Below are 18,190 nucleotides of genomic sequence, written 5' to 3'. Positions count from 1 at the left end.
GAATATATTTTTTTTTAGCTTCAAAATAAAGAGTCTAAAACAAAGATCGTCAAATAAAAATATAAAATAGCAGAGAATTCAAAAAAATTTAGCTTAAAAGTAAATTTAATAATTAGTGTTCCCACCTTTGCTGTGTATTGCTTCTCGACAAAATAGCTTCAAAATTGCTACTATTAAAAGTGTCAAGCAATTTATTAATAAGTAAAACATATTCCGCCGTTTTGCAAAAACTAGGCGAAAGACAAGTTAAACTACCGGAACTATAAATGCATAACATTCCGGAAGCGACTATGTCACTGAAGACTTTTCCTGCAAGCTTGACATTCATTTTTTGAAAATAATTAGGAGAAATATGTGCAACTGAAAGTTTCGGTGCACAGCGAATAGAATTTTGTGATTTTTTTTTTTATACAAGTGCACTATATCGGACTAAATTATCGGACGAGACTTACTTACTTTATTTTTAGAATTATAAATAAATACATCTTTACCATTTACTTCAAGTATGGATGTCTTCTGAAACACCCAAGACTATAGCTAGATTGAAAAAATTAGATCCCTGGTCACGAACAAAATGGCATGGATTAAGACCAATGTTTTGTAACTGGGTAATGGCCTCAAAAATATATTTCGTGGGTACATCCCCTTTACAGGAACCATGGACAATAAAATATGATAGGGGGTGAGACCACGGTGCTCCACCAATATCTTGGACCATCAGAGTCATTGCACTATTACCTATTCTATTTGTGCGATTTTCATCGCCACAATCCTCAACTCCTACAATTTTGTGAAATTTAGGTAAATATTGCATATGACTCTTAAGCTTCTTAACTCTAAACATCTAATGCTGCTACCAATACATCCTGGATCACGGGGCCAATCCGAAACAAACTCGTTCAGAGTTCTTTCATCCAGAAACCTAAGGAATGACTTAAAATAATTGTCGTATCCACAACCTTTAGGGTTTCGGTTAAAATTTTTAATATTGTATTTTGCACAATGGCGCTTATCTGTGGAGGAAAATCATTAAAAAAGTGACCTATTACATCAAAACCTTCCTCTTTCTCCTTTAACTCATTTTGTAATCTTTAAAATTTCCTAGCTAAATCTTCTAATTGATATTTGAGGTAACTAATTTCCCTTTCCTTTTTTTCTAGTTTATTTTTAACTCAAAATTTTCCTCCACCAATTTCTGTTCCCTAAGGGCATCTGATTAAATTAAAATTTGTTTGGATTCCTATATCTCTACAATACATTCTATCACCCTATTTATTCCTGGGCTTCTTTTCCCACATTAAGTTGTTGGAGATATCGGGCGATTGCCGTATCAACTGGTAAAAAAATCTTCTTTACGCAATTCGATTAATGGATTGGGACTAAAAACCTCTTCGAAACTGGGTTCGGACACATTTGACAAATGTATGTCCGGAGTCGGAATTTTTTTTTTAGTTTCCTTTCCAACTTCCGGGAATGGAGAAGTGCAAAATATAAATAAAAAAGTCCTAAGTCTTACAACCATAGTTCTAAACTTTTCTAATTAAACGGATAATAATTTGATTGCAGCAAATAATTTCTACTATTCTAGTAAAACGTTTACAATTAATATATAAAATGTTTTTTTAATAATCCTACACTAAGTAATGCAATGAATATTTTAATACAATTAAATAAAAACGTTTAAAAATTTAATAATATCATGCATTAATAGAATATTTTCTAGATTAGTGGATACCATACCCTTACAATATTAATAATTTCAAAATCTAAATTTAAAAAATCGACCATTAACATTTTAAACTTTTGGGCCACCCTGTCTATCCTTTTCCATACAAGGAAAGTTAAAAATACGCTGCCCGCCCCACTGCGCATTTTCGTATTTTCGGCATCAATTCATAGAATTAAAGAAAGTCAATTTCTTTGTCCCTATATCCCTATGCATGCTTAAACCTTTAAAACTATGCAACGGATTTTGATGCGGGTTTTTTAATAGAGTGATTGAAGAGGAAGATTTATCGGTATTATAACATCCATTAAGTAGTCGGAAAATACTGTTATGGTAAAGGTTTCTAATGTGATAATAACATTTTTTCAGCTTACATTGCAAACGCAGGCTGAACCCTACGAGATTTATCAAAATTATGTACTAAGTATTGCACACATTGAAAAGGTCTACAGAAAACTCCGCGATGGTATATGTACTCTCTTCGGGATATTCCATAATAATATTTGTTTGTCATTTACTGTTTAAGGCAAATATTGGCAAATTTTCGAAGCGATTTTAACCAATACAGCATTAATCCTTATCCAATTAAATACCTTATATACATTGTTGGTTTAATATAAGTAGATCTACATATATACTTAGGTACATATATATATTTGAAATGCATCTATAACTACATACAAACCTACTTAAACCTTCTAAACTAAACTTATTTACACCAGAAAAAAAATTAAGAAGAGCTGAAAATAGAAGAACATCTAAATGTGGAAGAAAAATTAATAAAATATTAATAAATTTGTATTAAATATGTATGTACTTATGTACATATATTATTGATCACTTACACAAAAAAATACACCTTTTACCTATTGTCTTCACTTAAGAGAATTTTAATTTAAAATAAGTGCACCATAATCCCTATTTCTTATTTATTTAATTTTTTTAATTTACGGTTTTTTAGGCGTTGCACATTTTCTTGCTGCTTTTTTTCAGCCAGCTATTTCGCATTTTTATACAACAACACTGTTACTAAGGACTTCAACAGTTGTTGTCGGTGCTCCAAGCATTCGCCAGCTTCGGAACGCGCATATTTTCGGAATAGCTCTTTATACCTCTTCATCTACATCCGACAAATTTCAAAGGCTCTGTCAGTCGGATTGATAAGTCACAGATCGGTGCACTCTTTGTAGTTTTTAGAGCGTATTAAAGACTCGGATTGCTTATTTAAATCTCCTTGAGTCTTTAACAGCTCTTTTGCACAGTTAACGCATCTGGACTTGGAGAGAAGTTTTTGGTATATAGAGTATCCAGTGTAATACCGCTGTACTTGAAATTCCGCAGTATTTTCTTCGGTTTCTGCAAAGTGCTCATCGGGAATGTCAACTACATTAACGGTATGTTGCTCGGAATCATCGAAGGAGTTATGATCTTCCTAGCTGATATACCAATCAAGATTTAGGTCGTCATCGTCTTCGCAGTTTGAGCCTTTATTATTTTATGATTTATATCATCGATGGTTTTTAAGTCGTGCTTTAAAAAATTGTTCCCAACCGACTTAATCAAATGGCAATAGTCATATAGAAAATGAACTTGTTTGCCATTTATTATAAAATATGGTCTGAATTTTGTAACATTTAAATTTCCATATAATAGAACATTCACCGAACCCTGATCACAAATGATCGCTTTTACATTGAGTCCTATCATTTCCACGACTTCAATGTTTTTCTTCCAAATAACTTCTAAATCTACTGCGGATAGCCCTCCTTTTTACTTTCGACATGAAAAAGCAGCATTTGTCGCCAAAATCTAATTCCCTATTGCCGTCTTCCTTTTCCACGAAACCATCGATAGCTATATTAAATAGTGCAAATAAAATAAATGAATAGCGTCCTAAACCGTTATACTATGTTCGCACCGAATTGAAATCCTCTTGAAAACACAATTTGTTGATTGTGGAACCAAAGTCGTTCTGACCGACATTGTGTGTTTTCGATGAGTTTTCATTGACAGTTCACACATCTATTTGTTTACATTTGTTATGTACCCTACAAGAACAGTGACGGTCAGCTGATGGGTAATATGACAGTCATAGCTGAAAAAATTTTGTTTCTATCATTTTCTTAAGAGCCTTGTGCAAAAACTGATGTAAACAAACGTATGTGTGTGAGTTTGCATCTCTCTTTATCACATGGGTATTCGGAATTGATTCACTATGTATCTATACTGCCCACTCTCATGTCTTTTTCTGAGTCATTGCTGACCATAAATCCGTCATAGCTGAAAATTGTAGTAACTTATGACTGAAACGCTATCAGAAGTAAAAAATTCTTTTGCGCAGTAGATAATATAATTTTTATTTCTTTAATAAATTTTAAACTTTTAATCAAAATCAGTTACAATAATAATTTAAAAAAAAAAAGAAATGCAACAAAAAATATAATAAAATATGAAAATATAAAAATAAATTTTCACTTGATGCCATCTCCTCCTCTCAATAGCTCTGCGAACGTCTTTCTCCAATCAGTGGATGGTTCTGAATTTAAAAACATTGTATAAATCTACAAGTAACAAATCCTAAGATTTTCACTAATACACTGCAAAAATATCCCACTTGGTACGGGTTGCCTCGAAAACTCTACTACTAAAATCACACTTGGTACGGGTTGCCAACCAATATTCTGCTACTAAAGTCACACTTTGTACGGGTTGCCAAACAATATTCTACTACTAAAACGTCCAAATGACAGAAATCTGCTATAGTGTGTTGCCGTGTTATGTTCTAAAATTTATAACTTTAAGAATGTTTTTATTCCATATTCAAATATTTTTTGGTTGTTTTAATTCCTAAAGATTAAATTTACATATTATTATTTAAATTAATATTTATTGTATTGAAATATTATTAAATGTTTCCAATTTTATCAAATATATTATTGTGTAACGGTTTGTAAATTCTATGAATTTCGTGCAACTGTGTGATGTCAAAAATCATTTCAACGGACATTGTTTTAAGCATAAGAAGCTTTGAAATAAATTAAGTTTCACTCATAATAAATTAAGTTTTCAATTAAGTTTTTAAATATTGCAGTTTAGTGTTTTTAGTTATTCAAGGAGACAGCCGGAGTAAGTATAACAACATTAATATATTAGATTTGTTAATATTTGTGTAATGATTTTAAGGATGCCTAGAAGAAAGTGTGTTGCTGGTTGCGATTTGGAGGTACCGCTGTATCCCTTCCCATCAGAAGGGGAAGTGTCCAGGTGAGTTTTATACATAAAAATAAGTAAATATAAGTCTATAATATTATAGTATATAAATAGGTTTAATAAATAGTTATATTAAATAGTGCAAATAAAAAGTGAATAGGGTCGTCCTAAACCGTTATTTTATAAAAAACAAAAAAAGTTTTAAAATCGTGTTAAATTTTATAACATTAATTTTGAAGTATTTGTTTATAGTGAAATAAAATGAGTAGTTTAATGCAAAGTGTGCTATACTGTGTGTTATACTTGTATTTTAGGTAGTTGCAATAATGTTAAATAATAAAACTGACAAAAAATTACGCGGAAAACGTTCACCTTCAGTTTGTATTGGTTATTAGTTCTAAAGATATTAATATTTTGTTTTAGTTTAGTTTCGTTAACTTACATATTTACGTTTTTGTGAGTGAAAATTCTTTGTCGGTTTCGTTAATGTACGTTTTTTTTTGTTTAATTTCAAATAGGCGCCGCGAATGGATCAAGCTGTTGGACGTAATGAATCCAACGGCAAAATATTTGTTTGCGTGCCAAAGACATTTCTCCTTAAAGATGAGGAAGGGACGGCTTCTATCCAAATTGGCTGTACCAGATATAAATTTAAGAGTATTATCACCTGCAGTGAAAATAGACAGGGCAATAGGTTGTTGTAGACAAGTAGGTAGTATAATTGACCAAAACGGACAATACATTAAATTAGGTAGTGAAAGTTTAAAGCCGATTCATCTTAGCTCTTCCCCAGTTAGAACTGTCTCGACTTCAAACACTAATATGTTAGAGGTTGAGACCTTGGGTAAATCCCTTCAACCTCTATATAATGAAGATCACGCATGTTCTTCCTCTTTAGGTAACTCTCAAATAGCTAAAACATGGGCTCATAGTAGGCAAACGCAAACAGAGCGATATTTGACAGAAGGGACACCTAGGAAAAGAATGTATCGGCAGGAGCTAGACGAAAAATCGCAGGAAATAGAATTTTTACGCAATAAGGTGAGAGCTTTAGAAAGTAAAATAGAAATTTTAGAGTGTAAAAAAAATGTGTCTATAGTTGGGCAGGAAGAAAATAGACAAATAACAGAGCTTTGCGACAAACTTCCTCCACATCTTGCGATATGTGTGAGAAATTGTCTAAAAAATTCACCCCGTAATTCTAAGGGTTTTAGGTATGATAGGGAATTGAAAACATTAGCTCTGGCTGTTAAATTTTTATCACCTATTACGTATAGCTATTTACAGCCCATTTTTAATTGGCCATCGCAAGTTACCCTCGAACAATTTGTTCAGGGTTGGCCACGTAACCCTGGCTGCAATTTTAGCAGTATTAAAGCCCTGGAGTTGAGAAGCCGTGGTTTCACAGACGCACAGAGATATGTTTCGATATGCTGTGACGAAATGTCTCTGAAAATTCATTTTCAATATGAGAGAAATAGGGACTGGATTATTGGGTTGGAGGATTACGGTGATGAAAATCGTACCTCTCGAGTAGCTTCTAGTGTTTTAACACTTTTCGTCCAAGGTATTGGTGGAGAAACTTGGACCCACCCTTTAGCATATTTTTTTGTGCACAAAGCTTGCAAAGGAGATATAATGAAAAAATATATATTCGAAGCCATAGGTCAACTCCAGGGTATTGGATTGTGTCCCTGCCAAATCGTTAGTGACCAAGGGTCAAATTTTGTAAATTTTGCTAGGTTAGTAGGAGTATGTAAAGATAGGCCCTATTTCGAAGTGAATGACTCTGAAGTCATTTACTTCTTTGATTCTCCTCATCTCTTAAAAAGTTCACGAAACTGCTTAGAAAATAAAAAGAATAAAGTCGTTGTTAATGGGCGTCCAGTGGAATGGTCTGATATCGTTCATGTATATGAAAATGGTACCCCAAACGACATTAGTTGCACCCATAAGTTGACCTTGGCACACATTGCCCCTAAACCCTTTCAAAAAATGAGCGTGCAATTAGCTTCTCAAGTTTTTAGTCATTCTGTTGCAAGTGCTATGTTCGCGCTTTATAGCTCCGGGAAACTGAATAGTTCTAAGTCTCCATCTTTTATTAATACAGCCGAGTTCGTCCTCTTTTTTGATAAATTATTCAATATTTTTGATAGTAATGTCTTTGGAGCAGTAGGGAATTTTAAAGAACCCTTTTCGGCAACTGCGGACCAATTAAAATTTCTTGAAGAAGCCGATGAGTTTCTCAACTCTATAAAAGTGTACGATTCTTTCGGTCGCGAAACAACAAATACTTTTAGCTTTATAAAAGGTTGGCTTCTTAATATAAGTAGCTTAAGACGTTTGTGGCGCTTCTGGTCACATAAGGGATTCACGCATTTAATGACTAGAAAACTGACTCAGGACAGACTAGAGAATTTTTTCGGACATATACGTAGAGGGGGGGGGGATTTGATGTGAGAATAACTCCGCAGCGTTTCTCATATCTTTTCAGACAAGCCTGGGGCATAGGATATATTCGATGTGTAGACAAAGGGAATTGCGAACTCTTGCCAGTTGACCAGTGTGAGTCATTTTGTAATAGCTCCCTCCAAAGCGCCTGTAACGACGCTTTGGTTCAAAACACCTCTTGGCAAACATTTCAAGGTTTACCAAGACCTACCAATTCTACCTCATTTCAAAATATACAAATCGAGGTAAATGTGGATGTAGACGAAAGCAGCTTTCTGCATAAAAATGCTTTTGTATATTTTTGCGGATACTTGTATTATAAATATTTTAAACAACATAATTGTTTAATGCCTTTGCCAATATTTGATGGTGGTATTACTGAAGAAGAATTTTTCTTCACTTTAGAAAAGCAATATAGTAATTGCCATATAGTAAAACCACCCTCTGAGCTTATAGATTTTCTGTCAAAAATCGAAGATATTTATACACAACATTTTGATTCAACTTGTCACAGAATCGGCTTTTCCCAATTATTATTTGAAAAAATGGTGGACGTAGAACCATACTATTGTTGTGAAAATTGTAATTCCGATACTATAAAATGTCTATTCATTAGAATTAGAACATATTTCTTAGTAAATGCTTTTAACAAAAAAGTGAAACAAAGTGATTTCAAAAACATTAAGTTCTTGTGTGTTACACATAAATAATCACGTCCGTTTGTCTGCCTACATGTGTCGGAATTTACATATATGTCTGTCAGTCTGAATTCTTTTATATTTGTCAAAATGTTTATCCGAAGACCGCATTAACCACCATAGTTACCTGGATCTATGATTTTGAAATGAGAATTTTTGTGATTAGGTTTGTACGCTTATTACATACTTTTTTGTTTTCTAAGTATTTTCATGTACCAAGTATAGGACCCTTCTCTCCACCACTATTCCTTTGATAGAGTTTTTTTTATTTAGTATTTCGCTGTGGGTGATTTAGAATATTTTGTAAATATTATTTATTACTTAGTAGTTTGTTTTGATTATTGTTATTGTTACTGAATTGTACCTAATTTTTATACTCTCGCAACCTGTTGCTACAGAGTATAATAGTTTTGTTCACCTAACGGTTGTTTGTATCACCTAAAACTAAACGAGTTAGATATAGGGTTATATATGTATATATAAATGATCAGGATGAAGAGACGAGTTGAAATCCGGGTGACTGTCTGTCCGTCCGTCCGTCCGTCCGCCGTGCAAGCTCTAACTTGAGTAAAAATTGAGATATCTTTATGAAACTTGGTAGACATGTTTCCTGGTACCGTGAGACGGTTGGTATTGCAGATGGGCGTAATCGGACCACTGCCACGCCCACAAAACGCAATTAATAAAAAACAAATAACTTGCCATAACTAAGCTCCGCAATAAGATACAAGACTGTTATTTGGTACACAGGATCACATTAGGGAGGGGGATCTGCAGTTAGATGTTTTATTTTAAAAAATGGGCGTGGTCCCGCCTCTAATAGGTTTAATGTGCATATCTCCTAAACCGCTACTGCTATGATAACAAAATTCACTAGAAGCAAATGTTTTTAGCACTTCTATTGACGGTGTGAAAATAGTTGAAATCGGGTGGCAACTCCGCCCACTCCCCATATAACGGTACTGTTAAAAACTACTAAAAGCGCGATAAATCAATCACTAAACACGCCAAAGATATTAAATTTTATCTCTGGGATGGTATGAGATGATTTTTTGGGAACCGCATTCAAAATTAGACAGTGGGCGTGGCACAGCCCACTTTTAGGTGAAAATCCATATCTTGAGATCTGCTTAACCGATTTCAACCAAATTCGGTGCATAACGTTCTTTTTATGCTTCTATGTCAAAGTGCGAAAATGGGCAAAATCGGACTTCAACTACGCCTACTTCCCATATAACACCATTTTAAATTCCATCTGATTCTTTGACTTTCCACTATGCAAATCAGGCAACAATGACTGTATCGGGATAAAACTTTGCGTGAATAATGCGATTTAAGTATGCCACCTTGTGGCTAAAAATTGTTTAAATCGAACCGAAACTGTTCAAACCCCTAAGTACTAAATATGTGGACCCCAGTGCCTATAGTTGACCTTCTACCGAAAATATCAGCCAATCCACAAAGAAATCTCAAACGAGTATACCATTTGACTTTGCGAGAGTATAAAATGTTCGGTTACATCCGAACTTAGCCCTTCCTTACTTGTTTATATATATTTTTGTTTTTGCTAAAATTATTACAAGTAGATTGTTTTCACTTATATTTGTTCATGAATACAATTGAATTGTACCTGATTTTTATATATTTATTTTCGTTTTTGTTCAAATCAAGTTGAATATTTCAACTTATATTGTTAATGTTATATTGTTAATGTAATTAATATTCATGAACCTGATTCATGTACCTAAATAATTGTTATGAAAAGTAGATTGTTTTAGAAGTGTATATATTATATGGGTGAATATAGGCCTCCTGGGGAACCGAACACCCAAAAAAGATCGGTAACGCGCCTATATTGCAACCTCAGAGGTGGTGAGGAAAAGCAGTAAATATATAATAATCTTTTGTTTCGAAAATATTATTGAAAGTTTTCATTATTATTTCCATTACAAATACATGTTCATAAACAAATTGTTAAACTACATCCTTTTATTTAAAACTCTGTGTCAAAAAAAGGCATAATCGATCAGCTGATCACGGCTGTTTCACACACATAGGAAAACAGCTGATTGTTTTGCTACTTGTAGGCTTATACAATGTTTAAAAATGCAAATGTAAATTAACAGTACTGACATATCAAATGAGAGTGAATTCGTGAACCCATCAGCAGTTTCTTGTAGGGTACGTTTAGTCCAATTATGGAGTGTAAACAAATTGCCAACTGACATTTAGGGCTGGCAAAATATGTCTTCTAATAATATCGATTAAACTAGAGCATGCACCGATCGTAATGAGTGGAATGTAAGTTTTCAAGGGGTTTTCAGCGAAAACTGGGGTTTCGTTTGACAGATTTTGTATGGATGAAAACACAAGTTTTCGCGTGAAAACCTCTTTTGTCTATGAAAACACGAATTTTGTGTCGGTGCGAACATAGTATAACATATGTATGTATTTTTTCTCACTCAACTCATTGTAAACTTTAGTAGACTTCATTCAGCATTTCAAATGTATAAAACGCTTCCTAAGTTACACCCACATTTGTAGACTGATTCGAATATTGGTTTTGCATATGTTCGAAAAGACGCAAATCCAATCAGATTTTGTGACACCATTCAAAATCAGAATTGGACAACAACGCAAATCTGTCTTGAATTTTACCAGAGAACGTCAATGAATAGAGAAGGACCAAATTTAAATGAAATATTTTGGAGTACTAATTTGTAATTCCAGATGAGGGAACATCGAAAAATATAACTTCGAAAAAGAAAAATACACCACACAATATGCGAAAAGGATAACAATGAAATGGTGGCTAAGCGGCCGCGTTTCCACTTTTGAGGTGGCGGGAAGGGGTTAAGCACAATCCGAATACGAACCTATACGTTCGAATCCTAAAACTCATGAAACTGAAATTTTATTTAATTTTTTATTTTATTAATTGGAATTAATTAGCATATCTCAATTCAATTACTTAAATAGCATATTTTACTTCCTGATATAATTAAAATATATCAGGAAAATATGTTCATGTTTAGGTTTATTGAATATTTCCTTATTATGCGTATTTACACAAATGTGATAATCACACATACATTTATAAGTACACGTACGCTGATGCTTGCTTCTTTTTGCCCCGCACAAGCAATGACTTTTGTCTACGCTTTTTGCTTTTTGCGAGTTGAACGATCGCAGGCAAGGAGGGATTGGGGTGCACTGCCACATAATTATTTCAGATAGTTTTTATTAATCGAATTTATTTTAAAAACAATTATAATATACTATTTAATTATTTTTATAACCCTTTTTTATCGAATAATATTTGAATTCTATTTTAATATTATTTCCCTCATTATTAATATTTTCCTGTCAGAAGTCAATTTCTTTCGTTTTTATACGCTCGCAACCTGTTGCTACAGAGTATAATAGTTTTGTTCACCTAACGGTTGTTTGTACCACCTAAAACTAATCGAGTTAGATATAGGGTTATATATATATAAATGATCAGGATGAAGAGACGAGTTGAAATCCCGGTGACTGTCTGTCCGTCCGTGCAAGCTCTAACTTGAGTAAAAATTGAGATATCTTTATGAAACTTGGTAGACATGTTTCTTGGTACCGTGAGACGGTTGGTATTGCAGATGGGCGTAATCGGACCACTGCCACGCCCACAAAACGCCATTAATCAAAAACAAATATCTTGCCATAACTAAGCTCCGCAATAAGATACGAGACTGTTATTTGGTACACAGGATCACATTAGGGAGGGGCATCTGCAGTTAAAACTTTTTTTTTTAAAGTAGGCGTGGTCCCGCCTCTAATAGGTTTAATATGCATATCCCCTAAACCGCTAATGCTATAATAAGAAAAATTCACTAGAAGCAAATGTTTTTAGCACTTCTATTGACGGTGTGAAAATAGTTGAAATCGGGTGGCAACTCCGCCCACTCCCCATATAACGGTACTGTTAAAAACTACTAAAAGCGCGATAAATCAAGCACTAAACACGCCAGAGACATTAAATTTTATCTCTGAGATGGTATAAGATGACTTTATAGGAATCGTCTTCAAAATTAGACAGTGGGCGCGGCACAGCCCACTTTTAGGTGAAAACCCATATCTTGAGATCTGCTCAACCGATTTCAACCAAATTCGGTGCATAACGTTCTTTTCATGTTTCTATGTCATATTGCGAAAATGGGCGAAATCGGACTACAACTACGCTTACTTCCCATGTAACACCATTTTAAATTCCATCTGATTCTTTGACTTTCCACTATGCAAATCAGGCAACAATGACTGTATCGGGATAAAACTTTGCGTGAATAATGCGATTTAAGTATGCCACCTTGTGGCTAAAAATTGTTTAAATCGAACCGAAACTGTTCAAACCCCTAAGTACTAAATATGTGGACCCCAGTGCCTATAGTTGACCTTCTACCGAAAATATCAGTCAATCCACAAAGAAATCTCAAACGAGTATACCATTTCACTTTGCGAGAGTATAAAATGTTCGGTTACATCCGAACTTAGCCCTTCCTTACTTGTTATTATTTAAATTTTTGTTTATGCGCATACCAATGAACATCTGTGCATGTGTATGTATATACATTTTGCTTATAGAGTGGTGTACTTCGTTGCGTAAATTGATAGGATGGTTGAAGTTTTATTTTCGAACTTGCGCGTTGTTGATGTTCCCTCATCTTAATTAACATTTTAGTACAGCTAACATTTGCTCCTCTATTCATTGACGTTCTCTGATTTTACAATGATTACGCTGGTTCTTCTTTGCGACGTCTCAACCACGGACCTCTCCGAACAGCGGTTCCAGACTGAAGACGGAGTCGCCGATTGACGAACCGCCCCAGTACTTGCTATGTCCAATAGGACGGGATAATTTTTCAAGGTAGTTTGACCATCCCTTTCTGACATATTCACCGAATCTATAGTTTGAGCGCCATCAGCTTTGGCATCTGTTGGGAGGATATTGAGGACCACACGTTTGTACTCGTAGCTTATGACACTCTTTATTTCGTCAAGAGGACCGACGGACTCCGCATTTAGCAGAATCAGCGCTTGCCAATAAGATTCCTAGATTCTCTCTAGCCTTATTACCCTCTAGTCATGTGTAGGTAGTGTCGGGTTATAATAATTTATTATCTCTTCAATATTACTTGCGAAGGATGGTTCTGCCAGCAACCAGACGCGAGCCCTAAGAAGGTCCGCCGTGTCCACAACCTCTAATCTGCCTCCTTATAAAAACTCTTAATGCCACCCGGTACTCCACCCTGTGAAAACGGGTGAATTCTTTTAAAAACCCCGCCCACTCCCTATATAAGGGTTTTGTTAGAAACTACTAAATATGCGAATAATCAATAACTAAATTCGTTAAAGACATTAAATTTTATATCCGCGATGACACAAGACAGCTTTATAGGAAATTTAGGTGAAATCTCATATCTCCGAACCTGCTCTACCAATTTTAACTAAATTTGGTAAATACAATTATTTTGACATTCCCTTGTAACAGTGCGAAAATGAAAGAAATTTTACAGTAACCACGCCAATCCCCACATCTTTAAAGTTCATGTCATTTTTTTAGTTTCCAGTACACAAATCAAGCACGAATTAATGTATCCGGATAAAACTTTGCACGAATAGTGCCTTTAAGGTATGCGATCTCAGATTTAAAAATTGTCAAAATCGGGCCATAACTATACAAGCGCCACCGCCTAAGGCTGACTTTTTACCGAAAATATCGGTCAATGTGTGAGATAATAATTGAAATTAGGAGAGAATCCTTTCCTGCTAATAGTATGTCTGTATGTCAAAAATGGGTTGCAATTTTTCCCTTAGCCCCCATACGTTTGGAGTGCTTGAAGGATTTGTCTTGAGTAAATTTGATTATAATAGTTTGAATAGTTTAGGAGATTTATACAATACCACAGGTACCCCTTAATTCTGCAATTCCTTGTATAAAATTAGAGGATTATATCTTAATTTAGTGCGTAGTTTTAGCATTTTATACGTTTTCGATTAATAGAGTTATATGGGCGTGGCAGGGCATTTCGCCCATCCACGAACTCGTTCTTAGTTTTTTGCCAAGGAACAGTATACCAATCTCAATATATCTAAATTTTTATTGAAGTTATCGCTTACACGGACGGACAGACGGCCTCTAACTCTATATCTATCTCGATTAGTTTTAGGTGATACAAAACTATTACATTCTGTAGCAACATGTTGCAAGAGTACAGAAAACATCTAAGGAAAACGTTCACATCCTCTTATAACCTCAATTTATATTGATATCGCAGTAAAGTTAGACCACAGGAGTTGAGAAGGTAGAAACTGTTTTCACTTTATATACAAAATACTTTGTAGTAATTCTTCTTTGATTTTGGTTACCTCAGAGTAAAAGGAGTAAAGGATCACAATTATTCCTTAAAGTACAGTCGCCCCGCACGATAAAAGTGCAACTTCATGATGGCAAATTAGAAACATGAACATATTGAAAACAATATTATTATACACAACATGTTTGGCAAACACACACTTTCATATTAATAATATTTCAAGGGAATTATGATAGCTAAAATAAGATATGAAATGTTTAATTTCTATCTATATTGTGAGGAAGACGGATGATAGAACAAAATCGAATCAACGATAAACTGCCAGAAGCAACTAGTTCCAGAATGTTCTAGAAGCAATGTTTTGTTACAGATTTACTATATAAGGGCTGCCGGATTGTGCAGAAAAGACAGTTTTAGTTAGAGTGTTGTCGTGATAAGAACAATTGAGAGATAAGCAAGAAGTTGTAAGCTCGAATAACGAGCAAGAAGTGTAAGTTGTTGGAATTAGAAATAAAGATAAGTGTGTAGCCATTAAATTTTATTTAACAATCCAGTGATCGAACTCAAGAGTGAGTTACAGGTAGACGATTTATCGGGAAATCCGTTACAATTGGTGTCAGAAGTGGGATTGTCAAATAAATTCCCAAAGAGAGAATTGTTTGAAAATGGCCAAGTTTAACGATCTGAAGATTCCACAACTGAAAAAGGAGCTGCAAAAATGTGGCTTGGCAACAAAGAGAGTAAAGTCCAAATTACAGTCGCTGTTAAGAAGAGCCATGGAAGAAAAGAACATTAATGTTGAGAAATATGTCTTTCAATCGGAATTAGAGGAAAAGACAACAAAGAAACAAGAGAAGGAAGTGACTCAATATTCAGTAGAGGTTATTTGTGCTGCGTTGGAATCGTTCTTTGAGGATTTTTCAGCACAGTTGTCAGCATCGAAAGAGCTGGACGTGCATATGTCAGCGCAGGTATCCTCACAGTTGGAAGTGGAGGAAGCGTGTGAACCAGGGTCTTCACAGTATGAAGAGCAAGAAGCTTGTATACCAGCACAAGTGTCCTCGCCGTCGGAAGAACTGAACGGGCGCATGTCAGCGCAGGTGTCCTCACAGTCGAAAGAGGAGGAAGCGTGTGTACCAGTACAAGGGTCATTACAGTCGAAAGAGCTGGATGTGCGTATGTCAGTGCAGGTGTCCTCGCAGTTGGAAGAGGAGGAAGCATGTGAACCAGTAAATGGGTACTCACAGTCAGAAGAGCAAGAAGCTTGTATACCAGCACAAGCGTCCTTACTGTTGGAAAAGCAAGAAGCGTGTATACCAGCACAGGGGTCCTCACAGGTGGAAGAGCAGGATAAAATTAAACCTGAAACGGATGACTCTTTGCAAAAAGGTCCAGAATGTTCAGTAGAGGTTATTTATACTGCGTTGGAATCATTCTTTGAAAGTTTTTCAGCACAGCTGTCAGCACCGAAAGAGCTCGACGTGCATATGTCAGCGCAGGAATCCTCACAATTGGAAGAGGAGGAAGCATGTGAACCAGGATCTTCACAGTATGAAGAGCAAGAAGCTTGTATACCAGCACAAGTGTCCTCGCCGTCGGAGAACTGAACGGGCGCATGTCAGCGCAGGTATCCTCACAGTCGGAAGAGGAGAAAGCGTGTGTACCAGTACAAGGGTCCTCACAGTCGAAAGAGCTGGAACTGCGTATGTCAGGGCAGGTGTTCTCACAGTTGGAAGAGGAGGAAGCGTGTGAACCAGTAAAAAGTTCCTCACAGTTAGAAGAGCAAGAAGCTTGTATACCAGCACAAGTGTCCTTACAGTTGGAAGAGGAGGAAGCGTGTATACCATCACAGGTGGAGGATCAGCATAAAATTTAACTTGAAACGGATGACTCTTTGCAAGAAGATCCAGAATTGGAAGGTCATTACATGAAGTCGAGTTCAACCACTGTACAACGATTGGAGAAATAACTACAGGAAGGCCAGTCACAAAATCATATTGGGCAGAACGGAGCAGTTTCAAGTTAGTGTATGGCTGCTTGCATCGAGTATGGAAAAGCGAAAATGGGCAAACCTTCCGAGTACTTGTGGTTGTTCCAAGGGTTGAAATTCGTGATGTTCTTAACGCGCAGTACAAATGTCCAAGAGGAGGGCACTTGAGAGACATGAAATCCTTGGAGAATTTGAAGCAAAGGTTTTATTGGAATGGTTGTCAATCAGCTATAGAAAGGATTGCGAAATATGCTGAGAACATTGTAGGTAAAGGATCAAGGTTCAGGAGTCATGGGCAGATGAAACAGCACAATTCGCGTGCGCCAGTTGAGAAAATAGGCGTGTGTGAAGATGGTCCATACCCCACCAATAAATTAGGAAATAGTTATGTTTTGGTAGTCAAGGAAGACGAGATGGGGGACATAAAAGCGTTGTGTTTGATATCGCAAATATGTCTAATCGGGACGATCAGACTTAGGTGGAGGGCAGTGTGACGAACATGGATGATAGAACAAAATCGAATCAACGATAAACTGCCAGAAGCAACTAGTTAGCGAATTCGTAGTTGCGAGAATGTTCTAGAAGCAATGTTTTGTTACAGATTTACTAAATAAGGGCTGCCGGATTGTGCAGCAAAGACAGTTCTAGTTAGAGTGTTGTCGTGATAAGAACAATTGAGAGATAAGCAAGAAGTTGTAAGCTCGAATAACGAGCAATAAGTGTTGTTGGAATTAGAAATAAAGATAAGTCTGTAGCCATTAAATTGGGACTTTTATTTAACAATCCAGTGATCGAGCTCAAGAGTGAGTTACAGGTAGACGATTTATCGAGAAATCCGTTACAATATTAATTTTTTTGGGGAAATTTTGTGGTTCGATTATTCCTACTAATAATTATTTCTAAAGAGAATTTATCTTTGAGGAATTGTAGTAATAACGTAGCTTCTGACAATGAAAATTTACATTAGAATCACCCGCAGGAATTACCGGCTTTTTACAATATTCTAAGCGTTCTCCAATAAAATCGTACAGAGTTTGTGAATCTAAATTTTATAGTGGCAATAAAGCTTTTTCGATGAATAACTTTTTATCCCGTTCTCCAATAAAATCGTACAGAGTTTGTGAATCTAAATTTTATAGTGGCAATAAAGCGATGAATAACTTTTCGAAGCATTTGGTGATAGATAAATAGCTATTAGAAATAATTTCTTACTATTGTTATCATTGGGGTTGATTATGCAAAGAGTTGAGAGTGCAAACTCTACTGCACATAAATCCCAAATTCTTGCTGATGTTGACAGCGTAATATCTATCCTATTCATTATGAATTATGTTACCTGAATTTCGAATTTCATTACGTTGAAATCACAAAACAAATTCAAAATTTTGTACTTGTACAGGAGGTTCTTCATCGCTCAAAGACGTTTCTGATAACATCAAAATATTCGTATTTTGAAATACTCGATCGGTAAAATCATTAGCGTGTGCACGAAGACTTTGAGAATTAATTATCGAAATATCTTTTTTGGAGTTAATAAATACTTGTTTATCTAATGTGCAAATTGAATTTCCCGTGATTTGATCATCTCATTTCGCAAAGGGCTTTGTTTTTGAAACGTTACTTCTACAGGAATCAAAATTTGAAGAAGGCTCAGAACTTGTAGACAGGTTTACTAGTTACCGTATTTGATAACTTTTTTTCCTTCTCTGCTAGCTTTCTTGCTGAGTAATCACGATAATATTGAGCTGTTTTTTCTCTTGAT

General features: G+C 35.3%; 1 pseudogene; it reads right to left on the bottom strand.

Moving 5' to 3' along the window:
• Window positions 1-429: 429 nt before the first annotated feature.
• On the bottom strand, window positions 430-6,228 carry LOC138856434 (uncharacterized; annotated as a pseudogene).
• Between the last annotated feature and the right edge of the window lie 11,962 nt (window positions 6,229-18,190).

This window comes from Bactrocera oleae, chromosome 3, assembly GCF_042242935.1.
Source record: "Bactrocera oleae isolate idBacOlea1 chromosome 3, idBacOlea1, whole genome shotgun sequence".
Taxonomy (NCBI): domain Eukaryota; kingdom Metazoa; phylum Arthropoda; class Insecta; order Diptera; family Tephritidae; genus Bactrocera; species Bactrocera oleae.
This window is presented reverse-complemented; position numbering and strand designations above follow the sequence as displayed.